This window comes from Anomaloglossus baeobatrachus, unplaced genomic scaffold (assembly GCF_048569485.1).
Source record: "Anomaloglossus baeobatrachus isolate aAnoBae1 unplaced genomic scaffold, aAnoBae1.hap1 Scaffold_357, whole genome shotgun sequence".
NCBI lineage: Eukaryota > Metazoa > Chordata > Amphibia > Anura > Aromobatidae > Anomaloglossus > Anomaloglossus baeobatrachus.
The window spans coordinates 114,951-129,089 of NW_027442926.1; the positions used below are offsets into that span (position 1 = coordinate 114,951).

General features: G+C 48.5%; 7 non-coding genes and 3 pseudogenes across 7 annotated transcripts; all 10 read left to right on the plus strand.

Moving 5' to 3' along the window:
* The first annotated feature begins 939 nt into the window (after window positions 1-939).
* On the plus strand, window positions 940-1,081 carry LOC142273088 (U2 spliceosomal RNA; annotated as a pseudogene).
* A 743-nt stretch (window positions 1,082-1,824) lies between these two features.
* On the plus strand, window positions 1,825-2,017 carry LOC142273045 (U2 spliceosomal RNA). The gene has a single exon (XR_012737820.1). It is a non-coding gene; the product is annotated as a U2 spliceosomal RNA (small nuclear RNA).
* A 1,387-nt stretch (window positions 2,018-3,404) lies between these two features.
* Window positions 3,405-3,595, plus strand: LOC142272923 (U2 spliceosomal RNA). The gene has a single exon (XR_012737712.1). It is a non-coding gene; the product is annotated as a U2 spliceosomal RNA (small nuclear RNA).
* Window positions 3,596-4,982: 1,387 nt separating this feature from the next.
* LOC142273027 (U2 spliceosomal RNA) lies at window positions 4,983-5,173 on the plus strand. Its single transcript, XR_012737806.1, has one exon. It is a non-coding gene; the product is annotated as a U2 spliceosomal RNA (small nuclear RNA).
* A 1,919-nt stretch (window positions 5,174-7,092) lies between these two features.
* On the plus strand, window positions 7,093-7,285 carry LOC142273040 (U2 spliceosomal RNA). Its single transcript, XR_012737816.1, has one exon. It is a non-coding gene; the product is annotated as a U2 spliceosomal RNA (small nuclear RNA).
* Window positions 7,286-8,877: 1,592 nt separating this feature from the next.
* Window positions 8,878-9,062, plus strand: LOC142273069 (U2 spliceosomal RNA). Its single transcript, XR_012737842.1, has one exon. It is a non-coding gene; the product is annotated as a U2 spliceosomal RNA (small nuclear RNA).
* A 1,387-nt stretch (window positions 9,063-10,449) lies between these two features.
* Window positions 10,450-10,591, plus strand: LOC142273089 (U2 spliceosomal RNA; annotated as a pseudogene).
* Window positions 10,592-11,330: 739 nt separating this feature from the next.
* Window positions 11,331-11,528, plus strand: LOC142273060 (U2 spliceosomal RNA). The gene has a single exon (XR_012737834.1). It is a non-coding gene; the product is annotated as a U2 spliceosomal RNA (small nuclear RNA).
* Window positions 11,529-12,915: 1,387 nt separating this feature from the next.
* LOC142273093 (U2 spliceosomal RNA) lies at window positions 12,916-13,057 on the plus strand (annotated as a pseudogene).
* Window positions 13,058-13,758: 701 nt separating this feature from the next.
* LOC142273068 (U2 spliceosomal RNA) lies at window positions 13,759-13,949 on the plus strand. Its single transcript, XR_012737841.1, has one exon. It is a non-coding gene; the product is annotated as a U2 spliceosomal RNA (small nuclear RNA).
* The last annotated feature ends 190 nt before the right edge of the window (window positions 13,950-14,139 follow it).

A 14,139-nucleotide genomic window follows, 5' to 3' on the forward strand; every position in this document is an offset into this window, starting at 1 on the left:
CTGTTGGCGCCCTCTCCTGGAGGAATAGTTTGCTTGCTCTTGGACATTCTAAAAGAGAGGTCATGATAGACATTGAGCTTCTGAGCTCAATTGGGGACAGTCATGGGTGATGAATGTTTGCAACCTACTGCGAAGCCTCATACCGCAATATAAGGAACGTCAAATACTAAGAAAGGGCGGCCTATGAAAGAATTACTACTTTCAATAAGTACACTTAAACGGCTAATTGGGAATAGAAAAACTGTAAAAAGCCCTCTGAGAAAGCCCCCCTCTAACCTTTGATAGTAAGCTTTTCTGTAGTCTGCCTGTTGATGTATTTTCCGTTTGAACTGTGCACAACATGAAGAGACGGAACACTGGCGGCTTGTCACAATGCCCCCCGATGACATCACAATAGCGCTGCTGCCTAGAAAACAAGCTGCGCAGAAGAAGTTGTTCTTTGGGTGGGAGGGTGGGCTAGTGGAAGGAGGGGGCAATCTCTTTTTTTCCCGGGTGGTAGGGGGATGACAGGAGAAGGGAAGCGGGTGGTGAGAAAGGTACAGAGGGCAGGGTTTGGGGGCTGGGAAGGAAAGGGAAAAGATTAGGGTTTGGGGATGATGAAAGGGCTTTCTACGGGTAAGGATGGCAAAGGGTGGCAGTGACGGAAAGTCAGGCAACCTGTCCTGTCCGTCTTTTTGTATCGTGAATTGGAAAGACTGCAAGGGGGAGGGGAGTTGCTTGCGCCCTAAAGGAGGAGTTATTCAGATTCATTGCAGTGGGCGGCGGCTGCAAAACGCACCATTCTTCTTGTTTTTGCTCTGCAAAGCAGCCTTTTCAAGGGTTGGCTTGGGTGACAAAATGTCTTGTGTAGGCGTGGGTTTGTCTCCCTCTCGCTCTCTCTCCCTAAGATGTGTCCGGCATAGGCCAGGGTGCCACTCGAGGCCCAAACCAATTCTGGTTATCGCTTCTCGGCCTTTTGGCTAAGATCAAGTGTAGTATCGTTCGAAAAGGTGGTTTAAGGCTCCGGCCACCTTAGTACAATGATGCAATGCACACTGGAAGGTTGCGCTTGTTAGTACTTTGGGAGGATAGTATATCCATCTAGAGGAAACCATGGCCCTACCAGGATCGAGGCTATTAGACTGAGTAAGTGTGGGGGCTATGGTGCAATGTGCCCCAGGATTGACGACCCTGGAGTGAGTCTGAGCTTGCTGGCTTGGGACCCCGGCGAGCCTTGGGCTCTGTAGCACACCGTACCTTGCCCTTTCATACTTTCTGAGCATATTGCTCTATCCCGGCCTTCTGGCTAGGAAGGGAAATTTTTATAATCATGGTCGGAGGTCCGTTCAGCTTTGGGCTGAGAAACCAACACCCGGTTGGAGGTCCGGGTCAGCTTTGGCTGAGAAACCAACACCCGGTTGGAGGTCCGGGTCAGCTTCGGCTGAGAAACCAACACCCGGTTGGAGGTCCGGGTCAGCTTCGGCTGAGAAACCAACACCCGGTTGGAGGTCCGGGTCAGCTTCGGCTGAGAAACCAACACCCGGTTGGAGGTCCGGTTAGCCTTGGGCTGAGAAACCAACACCGGTTGACGGTCCGGGCAGTTTCGGCTGCGAAACCAACAACTAGTAGCTCTCTACTCCACTTGGGTAAGATGCCTGGGTGGACGCTGGGAGCAACGACAAGGCTCAACCAGGCTTCGGCTTGGGGGAGCACCGAAGATCCCTGACCCTTGCTGTGGCCTTCTGGCTCGGAGGGACGGGGTTGATTTTTGGGGACCCTCTCCTCACGGAGGGGTCCACACGAATCCTAGCCTTTGCACTGTTTTTGGTGTGACTTCGGTCATGCATTTTTTGCGGTGCTTTGGAAAGCTTCATTAAATCAAAAATCTGTTCTTATCAGTTTAATATCTGATACGTCCCCTATCTGGGGACCATATATTAAATGGATTTTTAGAACAGGGAGATGGAAAAAGAGCTTGCTCTGTCCACTCCACGCATTGACCTGGTATTGCAGTACCTCCAGGAACGGTGCACCCCTTCTTAACCCAGTTTCCAAAAGCAGAACTCAATTCACCTGATTCATATTAGCCCGATTTAATGAATTGGAAGAAAGCATACGTCTTCATATGCACCTCAATTTGGCCCATTCACTTTTCACACTTCCTCCTTTTGTTTTTTATCTTTCACACTTTTGACTTTCTTTATTCATCCAAATAGCAAACTCATCACCACTCAACCTGACCAACTCGGCTATGTCCCCGTGCTGCAGTTCTCTGTCTTATCTAGATCATTTGCAATTGAATGGAATAGATCCCTTTTGGACAAAGTGGATTCACCTGCTGCTGCAGTGACCACAGGTGTGATAAGATCTAGAATTGGCATCTGGTGCGATCTCTCCGCTTCCACTCCAAAGAAAGTTACCTGTTTATTCCTATCATGCATTGGTTTTTGGGGTTTTCTTTGAGTAATGATGATCTCTTTAGTAGTCTGTTGGCGCCCTCTCCTGGAGGAATAGTTTGCTTGCTCTTGGACATTCTAAAAGAGAGGTCATGATAGACATTGAGCTTCTGAGCTCAATTGGGGACAGTCATGGGTGATGAATGTTTGCAACCTACTGCGAAGCCTCATACCGCAATATAAGGAACGTCAAATACTAAGAAAGGGCGGCCTATGAAAGAATTACTACTTTCAATAAGTACACTTAAACGGCTAATTGGGAATAGAAAAACTGTAAAAAGCCCTCTGAGAAAGCCCCCCTCTAACCTTTGATAGTAAGCTTTTCTGTAGTCTGCCTGTTGATGTATTTTCCGTTTGAACTGTGCACAACATGAAGAGACGGAACACTGGCGGCTTGTCACAATGCCCCCCGATGACATCACAATAGCGCTGCTGCCTAGAAAACAAGCTGCGCAGAAGAAGTTGTTCTTTGGGTGGGAGGGTGGGCTAGTGGAAGGAGGGGGCAATCTCTTTTTTTCCCGGGTGGTAGGGGGATGACAGGAGAAGGGAAGCGGGTGGTGAGAAAGGTACAGAGGGCAGGGTTTGGGGGCTGGGAAGGAAAGGGAAAAGATTAGGGTTTGGGGATGATGAAAGGGCTTTCTACGGGTAAGGATGGCAAAGGGTGGCAGTGACGGAAAGTCAGGCAACCTGTCCTGTCCGTCTTTTTGTATCGTGAATTGGAAAGACTGCAAGGGGGAGGGGAGTTGCTTGCGCCCTAAAGGAGGAGTTATTCAGATTCATTGCAGTGGGCGGCGGCTGCAAAACGCACCATTCTTCTTGTTTTTGCTCTGCAAAGCAGCCTTTTCAAGGGTTGGCTTGGGTGACAAAATGTCTTGTGTAGGCGTGGGTTTGTCTCCCTCTCGCTCTCTCTCCCTAAGATGTGTCCGGCATAGGCCAGGGTGCCACTCGAGGCCCAAACCAATTCTGGTTATCGCTTCTCGGCCTTTTGGCTAAGATCAAGTGTAGTATCTGTTCTTATCAGTTTAATATCTGATACGTCCCCTATCTGGGGACCATATATTAAATGGATTTTTAGAACAGGGAGATGGAAAAAGAGCTTGCTCTGTCCACTCCACGCATTGACCTGGTATTGCAGTACCTCCAGGAACGGTGCACCCCTTCTTAACCCAGTTTCCAAAAGCAGAACTCAATTCACCTGATTCATATTAGCCCGATTTAATGAATTGGAAGAAAGCATACGTCTTCATATGCACCTCAATTTGGCCCATTCACTTTTCACACTTCCTCCTTTTGTTTTTTATCTTTCACACTTTTGACTTTCTTTATTCATCCAAATAGCAAACTCATCACCACTCAACCTGACCAACTCGGCTATGTCCCCGTGCTGCAGTTCTCTGTCTTATCTAGATCATTTGCAATTGAATGGAATAGATCCCTTTTGGACAAAGTGGATTCACCTGCTGCTGCAGTGACCACAGGTGTGATAAGATCTAGAATTGGCATCTGGTGCGATCTCTCCGCTTCCACTCCAAAGAAAGTTACCTGTTTATTCCTATCATGCATTGGTTTTTGGGGTTTTCTTTGAGTAATGATGATCTCTTTAGTAGTCTGTTGGCGCCCTCTCCTGGAGGAATAGTTTGCTTGCTCTTGGACATTCTAAAAGAGAGGTCATGATAGACATTGAGCTTCTGAGCTCAATTGGGGACAGTCATGGGTGATGAATGTTTGCAACCTACTGCGAAGCCTCATACCGCAATATAAGGAACGTCAAATACTAAGAAAGGGCGGCCTATGAAAGAATTACTACTTTCAATAAGTACACTTAAACGGCTAATTGGGAATAGAAAAACTGTAAAAAGCCCTCTGAGAAAGCCCCCCTCTAACCTTTGATAGTAAGCTTTTCTGTAGTCTGCCTGTTGATGTATTTTCCGTTTGAACTGTGCACAACATGAAGAGACGGAACACTGGCGGCTTGTCACAATGCCCCCCGATGACATCACAATAGCGCTGCTGCCTAGAAAACAAGCTGCGCAGAAGAAGTTGTTCTTTGGGTGGGAGGGTGGGCTAGTGGAAGGAGGGGGCAATCTCTTTTTTTCCCGGGTGGTAGGGGGATGACAGGAGAAGGGAAGCGGGTGGTGAGAAAGGTACAGAGGGCAGGGTTTGGGGGCTGGGAAGGAAAGGGAAAAGATTAGGGTTTGGGGATGATGAAAGGGCTTTCTACGGGTAAGGATGGCAAAGGGTGGCAGTGACGGAAAGTCAGGCAACCTGTCCTGTCCGTCTTTTTGTATCGTGAATTGGAAAGACTGCAAGGGGGAGGGGAGTTGCTTGCGCCCTAAAGGAGGAGTTATTCAGATTCATTGCAGTGGGCGGCGGCTGCAAAACGCACCATTCTTCTTGTTTTTGCTCTGCAAAGCAGCCTTTTCAAGGGTTGGCTTGGGTGACAAAATGTCTTGTGTAGGCGTGGGTTTGTCTCCCTCTCGCTCTCTCTCCCTAAGATGTGTCCGGCATAGGCCAGGGTGCCACTCGAGGCCCAAACCAATTCTGGTTATCGCTTCTCGGCCTTTTGGCTAAGATCAAGTGTAGTATCTGTTTTTATCAGTTTAATATCTGATACGTCCCCTATCTGGGGACCATATATTAAATGGATTTTTAGAACAGGGAGATGGAAAAAGAGCTTGCTCTGTCCACTCCACGCATTGACCTGGTATTGCAGTACCTCCAGGAACGGTGCACCCCTTCTTAACCCAGTTTCCAAAAGCAGAACTCGATTCACCTGATTCATATTAGCCCGATTAGCGAATTGAAATGAATTTTTATCTAACACACTTTTTACTTGCTTTATTCATCCAAATAGCAAACTCATCACCACTCAACTTCACCAACTCTGCTATGTCCCGTGCAGTATCTTGTTGTCAGTCTAATCTAGATCATGTGTAATTGAATGGAATAGATCCCTTTTGGACAAAGTGGAGTCAGATGCTGCAGTGACCACAGGTGTGAGAGGATCTACAATTGGCATCTGGTGTTATCTCTCTGCTTCCACTCCAAATAAAGTTACCTGTTGTTACCTGAACGTCAAATACTAAGAATGGGCGGCCTATGAAAGAATTAGTACTTTCATTAAGTATACTAAACCGGCTAATTGGGAATAGACAAACTGTAAAAAGCCCTCTGAGAAAGCCCCTCTCTAACCTTTGTTAGTAAGCTTTTCTGTAGCCTGCCTGTTGATGTATTTTCGGTTTGAACAGTGCACAACATGAAGAGACGGAACACTGGCGGCTTGTCACAATGCCCCCCGATGACATCACAATAGCGCTGCTGCCTAGAAAACAAGCTGCGCAGAAGAAGTTGTTCTTTGGGTGGGAGGGTGGGCTAGTGGAAGGAGGGGGCAATCTCTTTTTTTCCCGGGTGGTAGGGGGATGACAGGAGAAGGGAAGCGGGTGGTGAGAAAGGTACAGAGGGCAGGGTTTGGGGGCTGGGAAGGAAAGGGAAAAGATTAGGGTTTGGGGATGATGAAAGGGCTTTCTACGGGTAAGGATGGCAAAGGGTGGCAGTGACGGAAAGTCAGGCAACCTGTCCTGTCCGTCTTTTTGTATCGTGAATTGGAAAGACTGCAAGGGGGAGGGGAGTTGCTTGCGCCCTAAAGGAGGAGTTATTCAGATTCATTGCAGTGGGCGGCGGCTGCAAAACGCACCATTCTTCTTGTTTTTGCTCTGCAAAGCAGCCTTTTCAAGGGTTGGCTTGGGTGACAAAATGTCTTGTGTAGGCGTGGGTTTGTCTCCCTCTCGCTCTCTCTCCCTAAGATGTGTCCGGCATAGGCCAGGGTGCCACTCGAGGCCCAAACCAATTCTGGTTATCGCTTCTCGGCCTTTTGGCTAAGATCAAGTGTAGTGTTGTTCGAAGAGGTGGTTTAAGCTCCAGGCCACCTTAGTACAATGATACAATGCACACTGGAAGGTTGCGCTTGCTAGTACTCTGGGTGGATAGTATATTCATCTAGAGGAAAACATGGCCCTACCAGGATCAAGGCTATTAGACTGAGTAAAGGTGGGGGGCTATGGTACAACGTGCCCCAGGACTGACGACCCTGGAGTGAGTCTGAGCTTGCTGGCTTGGGACCCCGGCAAGCCTTGGGCTCTGTAGCACACCGTACCTTGCCTTTTCATACTTTTTGAGCATATTACCCTATCCCGGCCTTCTGGCTAGGAAGGGAAATTTTTATAATCCCGGTCGGAGGTCTGGTCAGCTTTGGGCTGAGAAACTAACACCCGGTTGGAGGTCCGGGTCAGCTTCGGCTGAGAAACCAACACCCGGTTGGAGGTCTGGGTCAGCTTCGGCTGAGAAACCAACACCCGGTTGGAGGTCCGGTTAGCCTTGGGCTGAGAAACCAACACCGGTTGACGGTCCGGGCAGTTTCGGCTGCGAAACCAACAACTAGTAGCTCTCTACTCCACTTGGGTAAAATGCCTGGGTGGACGCTGGGAGCAACGACAAGGCTCAACCAGGCTTCGGCTTGGGGGAGCACCGAAGATCCCTGACCCTTGCTGTGGCCTTCTGGCTCGGAGGGACGGGGTTGATTTTTGGTGACCCTCTCCTCACGGTGGGGTCCACACGAATCCTAGCCTTTGCACTGTTTTTGGTGTGACTTCGGTCATGCATTTTTTGTGGTGCTTTGGAAAGCTTCATTAAATCAAAAATCTGTTCTTATCAGTTTAATATCTGATACGTCCCCTATCTGGGGACCATATATTAAATGGATTTTTAGAACAGGGAGATGGAAAAAGAGCTTGCTCTGTCCACTCCACGCATTGACCTGGTATTGCAGTACCTCCAGGAACGGTGCACCCCTTCTTAACCCAGTTTCCAAAAGCAGAACTCAATTCACCTGATTCATATTAGCCCGATTTAATGAATTGGAAGAAAGCATACGTCTTCATATGCACCTCAATTTGGCCCATTCACTTTTCACACTTCCTCCTTTTGTTTTTTATCTTTCACACTTTTGACTTTCTTTATTCATCCAAATAGCAAACTCATCACCACTCAACCTGACCAACTCGGCTATGTCCCCGTGCTGCAGTTCTCTGTCTTATCTAGATCATTTGCAATTGAATGGAATAGATCCCTTTTGGACAAAGTGGATTCACCTGCTGCTGCAGTGACCACAGGTGTGATAAGATCTAGAATTGGCATCTGGTGCGATCTCTCCGCTTCCACTCCAAAGAAAGTTACCTGTTTATTCCTATCATGCATTGGTTTTTGGGGTTTTCTTTGAGTAATGATGATCTCTTTAGTAGTCTGTTGGCGCCCTCTCCTGGAGGAATAGTTTGCTTGCTCTTGGACATTCTAAAAGAGAGGTCATGATAGACATTGAGCTTCTGAGCTCAATTGGGGACAGTCATGGGTGATGAATGTTTGCAACCTACTGCGAAGCCTCATACCGCAATATAAGGAACGTCAAATACTAAGAAAGGGCGGCCTATGAAAGAATTACTACTTTCAATAAGTACACTTAAACGGCTAATTGGGAATAGAAAAACTGTAAAAAGCCCTCTGAGAAAGCCCCCCTCTAACCTTTGATAGTAAGCTTTTCTGTAGTCTGCCTGTTGATGTATTTTCCGTTTGAACTGTGCACAACATGATGAGACGGAACACTGGCGGCTTGTCACAATGCCCCCCGATGACATCACAATAGCGCTGCTGCCTAGAAAACAAGCTGCGCAGAAGAAGTTGTTCTTTGGGTGGGAGGGTGGGCTAGTGGAAGGAGGGGGCAATCTCTTTTTTTCCCGGGTGGTAGGGGGATGACAGGAGAAGGGAAGCGGGTGGTGAGAAAGGTACAGAGGGCAGGGTTTGGGGGCTGGGAAGGAAAGGGAAAAGATTAGGGTTTGGGGATGATGAAAGGGCTTTCTACGGGTAAGGATGGCAAAGGGTGGCAGTGACGGAAAGTCAGGCAACCTGTCCTGTCCGTCTTTTTGTATCGTGAATTGGAAAGACTGCAAGGGGGAGGGGAGTTGCTTGCGCCCTAAAGGAGGAGTTATTCAGATTCATTGCAGTGGGCGGCGGCTGCAAAACGCACCATTCTTCTTGTTTTTGCTCTGCAAAGCAGCCTTTTCAAGGGTTGGCTTGGGTGACAAAATGTCTTGTGTAGGCGTGGGTTTGTCTCCCTCTCGCTCTCTCTCCCTAAGATGTGTCCGGCATAGGCCAGGGTGCCACTCGAGGCCCAAACCAATTCTGGTTATCGCTTCTCGGCCTTTTGGCTAAGATCAAGTGTAGTCCCTTCATTGGGTTTGCCTTGGTCTTGGCTGGGAGGGGCCCGGGCTTGCACAACCGCCGGCCTCGGGGATTGTTGCGCCTTTTGGTGCTTACGTCCCCTTATGGCTGGTGGTTCCTGGGCTCGGGAGGCGATCACCTGCGGCACTGCGCTTTTGTGTGGTGGCCGATGACCGTTTTCTGAAATTTGCGGATGTAATCTCATCTGTTCTTATCAGTTTAATATCTGATACGTCCCCTATCTGGGGACCATATATTAAATGGATTTTTAGAACAGGGAGATGGAAAAAGAGCTTGCTCTGTCCACTCCACGCATTGACCTGGTATTGCAGTACCTCCAGGAACGGTGCACCCCTTCTTAACCCAGTTTCCAAAAGCAGAACTCAATTCACCTGATTCATATTAGCCCGATTTAATGAATTGGAAGAAAGCATACGTCTTCATATGCACCTCAATTTGGCCCATTCACTTTTCACACTTCCTCCTTTTGTTTTTTATCTTTCACACTTTTGACTTTCTTTATTCATCCAAATAGCAAACTCATCACCACTCAACCTGACCAACTCGGCTATGTCCCCGTGCTGCAGTTCTCTGTCTTATCTAGATCATTTGCAATTGAATGGAATAGATCCCTTTTGGACAAAGTGGATTCACCTGCTGCTGCAGTGACCACAGGTGTGATAAGATCTAGAATTGGCATCTGGTGCGATCTCTCCGCTTCCACTCCAAAGAAAGTTACCTGTTTATTCCTATCATGCATTGGTTTTTGGGGTTTTCTTTGAGTAATGATGATCTCTTTAGTAGTCTGTTGGCGCCCTCTCCTGGAGGAATAGTTTGCTTGCTCTTGGACATTCTAAAAGAGAGGTCATGATAGACATTGAACTTCTGAGCTCAATTGGGGACAGTCATGGGTGATGAATGTTTGCAACCTACTGCGAAGCCTCATACCGCAATATAAGGAACGTCAAATACTAAGAAAGGGCGGCCTATGAAAGAATTACTACTTTCAATAAGTACACTTAAACGGCTAATTGGGAATAGAAAAACTGTAAAAAGCCCTCTGAGAAAGCCCCCCTCTAACCTTTGATAGTAAGCTTTTCTGTAGTCTGCCTGTTGATGTATTTTCCGTTTGAACTGTGCACAACATGAAGAGACGGAACACTGGCGGCTTGTCACAATGCCCCCCGATGACATCACAATAGCGCTGCTGCCTAGAAAACAAGCTGCGCAGAAGAAGTTGTTCTTTGGGTGGGAGGGTGGGCTAGTGGAAGGAGGGGGCAATCTCTTTTTTTCCCGGGTGGTAGGGGGATGACAGGAGAAGGGAAGCGGGTGGTGAGAAAGGTACAGAGGGCAGGGTTTGGGGGCTGGGAAGGAAAGGGAAAAGATTAGGGTTTGGGGATGATGAAAGGGCTTTCTACGGGTAAGGATGGCAAAGGGTGGCAGTGACGGAAAGTCAGGCAACCTGTCCTGTCTGTCTTTTTGTATCGTGAATTGGAAAGACTGCAAGGGGGAGGGGAGTTGCTTGCGCCCTAAAGGAGGAGTTATTCAGATTCATTGCAGTGGGCGGCGGCTGCAAAACGCACCATTCTTCTTGTTTTTGCTCTGCAAAGCAGCCTTTTCAAGGGTTGGCTTGGGTGACAAAATGTCTTGTGTAGGCGTGGGTTTGTCTCCCTCTCGCTCTCTCTCCCTAAGATGTGTCCGGCATAGGCCAGGGTGCCACTCGAGGCCCAAACCAATTCTGGTTATCGCTTCTCGGCCTTTTGGCTAAGATCAAGTGTAGTATCGTTCGAAAAGGTGGTTTAAGGCTCCGGCCACCTTAGTACAATGATGCAATGCACACTGGAAGGTTGCGCTTGTTAGTACTTTGGGAGGATAGTATATCCATCTAGAGGAAACCATGGCCCTACCAGGATCGAGGCTATTAGACTGAGTAAGTGTGGGGGCTATGGTGCAATGTGCCCCAGGATTGACGACCCTGGAGTGAGTCTGAGCTTGCTGGCTTGGGACCCCGGCGAGCCTTGGGCTCTGTAGCACACCGTACCTTGCCCTTTCATACTTTCTGAGCATATTGCTCTATCCCGGCCTTCTGGCTAGGAAGGGAAATTTTTATAATCATGGTCGGAGGTCCGTTCAGCTTTGGGCTGAGAAACCAACACCCGGTTGGAGGTCCGGGTCAGCTTTGGCTGAGAAACCAACACCCGGTTGGAGGTCCGGGTCAGCTTCGGCTGAGAAACCAACACCCGGTAGGAGGTCCGGGTCAGCTTCGGCTGAGAAACCAACACCCGGTTGGAGGTCCGGGTCAGCTTCGGCTGAGAAACCAACACCCGGTTGGAGGTCCGGTTAGCCTTGGGCTGAGAAACCAACACCGGTTGACGGTCCGGGCAGTTTCGGCTGCGAAACCAACAACTAGTAGCTCTCTACTCCACTTGGGTAAGATGCCTGGGTGGACGCTGGGAGCAACGACAAGGCTCAACCAGGCTTCGGCTTGGGGGAGCACCGAAGATCCCTGACCCTTGCTGTGGCCTTCTGGCTCGGAGGGACGGGGTTGATTTTTGGGGACCCTCTCCTCACGGAGGGGTCCACACGAATCCTAGCCTTTGCACTGTTTTTGGTGTGACTTCGGTCATGCATTTTTTGCGGTGCTTTGGAAAGCTTCATTAAATCAAAAAATCTGTTCTTATCAGTTTAATATCTGATACGTCCCCTATCTGGGGACCATATATTAAATGGATTTTTAGAACAGGGAGATGGAAAAAGAGCTTGCTCTGTCCACTCCACGCATTGACCTGGTATTGCAGTACCTCCAGGAACGGTGCACCCCTTCTTAACCCAGTTTCCAAAAGCAGAACTCAATTCACCTGATTCATATTAGCCCGATTTAATGAATTGGAAGAAAGCATACGTCTTCATATGCACCTCAATTTGGCCCATTCACTTTTCACACTTCCTCCTTTTGTTTTTTATCTTTCACACTTTTGACTTTCTTTATTCATCCAAATAGCAAACTCATCACCACTCAACCTGACCAACTCGGCTATGTCCCCGTGCTGCAGTTCTCTGTCTTATCTAGATCATTTGCAATTGAATGGAATAGATCCCTTTTGGACAAAGTGGATTCACCTGCTGCTGCAGTGACCACAGGTGTGATAAGATCTAGAATTGGCATCTGGTGCGATCTCTCCGCTTCCACTCCAAAGAAAGTTACCTGTTTATTCCTATCATGCATTGGTTTTTGGGGTTTTCTTTGAGTAATGATGATCTCTTTAGTAGTCTGTTGGCGCCCTCTCCTGGAGGAATAGTTTGCTTGCTCTTGGACATTCTAAAAGAGAGGTCATGATAGACATTGAGCTTCTGAGCTCAATTGGGGACAGTCATGGGTGATGAATGTTTGCAACCTACTGCGAAGCCTCATACCGCAATATAAGGAACGTCAAATACTAAGAAAGGGCGGCCTATGAAAGAATTACTACTTTCAATAAGTACACTTAAACGGCTAATTGGGAATAGAAAAACTGTAAAAAGCCCTCTGAGAAAGCCCCCCTCTAACCTTTGATAGTAAGCTTTTCTGTAGTCTGCCTGTTGATGTATTTTCCGTTTGAACTGTGCACAACATGAAGAGACGGAACACTGGCGGCTTGTCACAATGCCCCCCGATGACATCACAATAGCGCTGCTGCCTAGAAAACAAGCTGCGCAGAAGAAGTTGTTCTTTGGGTGGGAGGGTGGGCTAGTGGAAGGAGGGGGCAATCTCTTTTTTTCCCGGGTGGTAGGGGGATGACAGGAGAAGGGAAGCGGGTGGTGAGAAAGGTACAGAGGGCAGGGTTTGGGGGCTGGGAAGGAAAGGGAAAAGATTAGGGTTTGGGGATGATGAAAGGGCTTTCTACGGGTAAGGATGGCAAAGGGTGGCAGTGACGGAAAGTCAGGCAACCTGTCCTGTCCGTCTTTTTGTATCGTGAATTGGAAAGACTGCAAGGGGGAGGGGAGTTGCTTGCGCCCTAAAGGAGGAGTTATTCAGATTCATTGCAGTGGGCGGCGGCTGCAAAACGCACCATTCTTCTTGTTTTTGCTCTGCAAAGCAGCCTTTTCAAGGGTTGGCTTGGGTGACAAAATGTCTTGTGTAGGCGTGGGTTTGTCTCCCTCTCGCTCTCTCTCCCTAAGATGTGTCCGGCATAGGCCAGGGTGCCACTCGAGGCCCAAACCAATTCTGGTTATCGCTTCTCGGCCTTTTGGCTAAGATCAAGTGTAGTATCATTCGAAAAGGTGGTTTAAGGCTCCGGCCACCTTAGTACAATGATGCAATGCACACTGGAAGGTTGCGCTTGTTAGTACTTTGGGAGGATAGTATATCCATCTAGAGGAAACCATGGCCCTACCAGGATCGAGGCTATTAGACTGAGTAAGTGTGGGGGTTATGGTGCAATGTGCCCCAGGAATGGACACCCTGGAGGGAGTCTGAACTTGCTAGGTTGGGACCCTGGTAAGCCTCAGACTCTGTCGCACGCCGCGCCTTGCCTATTCATACTTTCCAAGCATATTGCCCTATCCCGGCCTTCTGGCTAAGAAGGGAAATTTTTATAATCCCGGTCGGAGGTCCGGTCAGCTTTGGGCTGAGAAACCAACACCCGGTTGGAGGTCCGGGTCAGCTTTGGCTGAGAAACCAACACCCGGTTGGAGGTCCGGTTAGCCTTGGGCTGAGAAACCAACACCCGGTTGGAGGTCCGGTCAGCCTTGGGCTGAGAAACCAACACCCGGTTGGAGGTCCGGTCAGCCTTGGGCTGAGAAACCAACACCGGTTGACGGTCCGGGCAGTCTCGGCTGCGAAACCAACGACTAGTAGCTCCCTACTCCACTTGGGTAAGATGCCTCGGTGGACGCTGGGAGCAACAACAAGGCTCAACCAGGCTTCGGCTTGGGGGAGCACCGAAGATCCCTGACCCTCGCTGTGGCCTTCTGGCTCGGAGGGACGGGGTTGATTTTTGGGGATCCTCTTCTCACGGAGGGGTCCACACGAATCCTAGCCTTTGCACTGTTTTTGGTGTGACTTCGGTCATGCATTTTTGCGGTGCTTTGGAAAGCTTCATTAAATAAAAATCTGTTCTTATCAGTTTAATATCTGATACGTCCCCTATCTGGGGACCATATATTAAATGGATTTTTAGAACAGGGAGATGGAAAAAGAGCTTGCTCTGTCCACTCCACGCATTGACCTGGTATTGCAGTACCTCCAGGAACGGTGCACCCCTTCTTAACCCAGTTTCCAAAAGCAGAACTCAATTCACCTGATTCATATTAGCCCGATTTAATGAATTGGAAGAAAGCATACGTCTTCATATGCACCTCAATTTGGCCCATTCACTTTTCACACTTCCTCCTTTTGTTTTTTATCTTTCACACTTTTGACTTTCTTTATTCATCCAAATAGCAAACTCATCAC